Source organism: Temnothorax longispinosus, unplaced genomic scaffold, assembly GCF_030848805.1.
Source record: "Temnothorax longispinosus isolate EJ_2023e unplaced genomic scaffold, Tlon_JGU_v1 HiC_scaffold_543, whole genome shotgun sequence".
In the NCBI taxonomy this organism is placed as follows: domain Eukaryota; kingdom Metazoa; phylum Arthropoda; class Insecta; order Hymenoptera; family Formicidae; genus Temnothorax; species Temnothorax longispinosus.
In genome coordinates this window covers 5,216-7,192 of record NW_027270389.1, presented here as the reverse complement: position 1 = coordinate 7,192, position 1,977 = coordinate 5,216, and the positions used below count along the sequence as shown (strand labels likewise).

Genomic DNA, 1,977 nt, shown 5'->3' with positions numbered 1-1,977 from the left:
TTTTCATAATTTTCGGTATATTTCATGTTTAATGCTTTAAATTTATAGAATCGATCTTCATGGCATACGATCACACGGATTACTGTCACAATAATAATATAAACATGTCCGAAAATGAAGAAAATGAAAACCTGAATTCTGAAGTGACGTTGGTGGACGACGAAGATAAAAATTTTGATGATTTGTTAATAAGTATTGTGAAAGAATATCCACATCTATATGACAGCAGTTGTAAAGATTATCGCGATGTGATAAAAAAAGAGAACTCTTGGTTAGAGATATCTAAAATTTTGGCCACGTCTCGTAAGTTTTATTTTTAAAAGTTTAACAATATTAACACACACAATAAGCTATTCAATTCATTATTTATTTATTTATTTATTATTTATTTTTTTAAATTTATTTTTACGTCGTTTACTTTACTTGTAACGTCGTAACCGTTACTTTTTTATAACGCTAATGGTAACACCAGGATGGGAATGCCACTTTTGAAACTCATTACCATTACGTGTTATACTTAATGAAAAAAGTAACTTGTTACTTTATTCGTTACGTAACGAGTAAAAGTAATGCATTAGTAACAACGTTATTTTTACTCGTTACGTAACGATTAAAGTAACGAGTTACTTTTTTCATTGAGTAACGCGTAACGGTAATGAGTTACTTTTCAAAAGTGACATTCCGTATACCGTTACTATTAGCGTTATGAAAAATAAAATTGTAACGTTATTACCAAATGGTTATTATAAAAAGTAACGGTAACGGTAACCACGTTACAAGTAACTGTATTTAACATATATTTCAGCGGATGTTTGCTGCAATCGGTGGACTCGTCTGAGAGAATCTTACTCTAAAGAAAAAAAAAAGACAAAATGAAACGGCAAGTGGAAGTGGAGCCTCTAAAAGACGAGGATTTGTATACTTCGAGTCTATGAAATATATTGACAAATTTGTCAAAACTAGAAAGTAAGAATTCCTTACATTTGATTCTAATTGACATGTTTTACCACACTTTTATTAATCCACAAAATTAATCAAATATAATATGGTTTCAGATCGATAACCAACATCAAGTTACAAAAAACGTATAATATTTCTGATTGTTTAAAAGACAAGAATCTAAATAAAGAAATTTCAAATTGGGTGCAGCATGGCAAACAGACTCTGGAAAAAGAAAGAACTCCTTGCGACCGGGCACTTCCCAACAGCCGCGTCGCTTGACCAAACGGTCACCCCGGGTGATCTTACAGAGACTACCCGTTGCGGAGCCACGCGCGGCACCGGCGTAACGAGCGATGGCGGAAGCGCAGCCGCCTCAAGGGAACCTAGCAGCGACATCTGCACCACGGGAGACCGAACTCCCATGCATGCCGCCCACGCCGTTAATGTCGGCACTACAGGTCCCCGTAATGACTCCCACGCCTCCCCCGCTAATAGACGCGATCGCGGAATTCGTTGGATACGACTTCCCGATCGGTCCGGTGGATCAGCCTTCCGATGACTTTGAGTCACCGTCGGGAGAAAGCGAGAGCGAGGACGACGAAGCTTGGGAGCCGAAGTAGGGAAAGACGGCTCGTCGATTGACACATATATATATATATAAAATACACGTTTCTTTTGTTTAATTTTTATTTTCGTAACTTGCTTGACAAAACGGTCACATGGTTTATTTTCGTTTGATTATCATTTCTGCCATTCACATTGATTCAGTTTATTTTAAGATTACACTTACGGCATTTATAAGAGATTTAATATTAAGTTGCGTTGAAAGCCCGTGCGGCTGATTACATTTAGATTTTTGCGTGTTATTAAAATACAGGCTCGGCAAGACGGCAAAGACCGCGCGTAGTTTTAGTTGAAGAATTCTATCCGGCCGATAAGCGGAAAACGAAGTTTAGTTGATATTTTGACTCACCGCCGATCAAAAAGGTCTTATATTATTTAGCGGTTGTCGATACAGTTTAAGCGATAATGATC

General features: G+C 37.1%; 1 long non-coding RNA gene across 1 annotated transcript; it reads left to right on the top strand.

Annotated features, from left to right (window-relative positions):
- Positions 1–29: 29 nt before the first annotated feature.
- On the top strand, positions 30–1,186 carry LOC139824744 (uncharacterized). Its single transcript, XR_011735263.1, has 3 exons — positions 30–303; positions 806–966; positions 1,056–1,186. It is a non-coding gene; the product is annotated as an uncharacterized lncRNA (long non-coding RNA).
- The last annotated feature ends 791 nt before the right edge of the window (positions 1,187–1,977 follow it).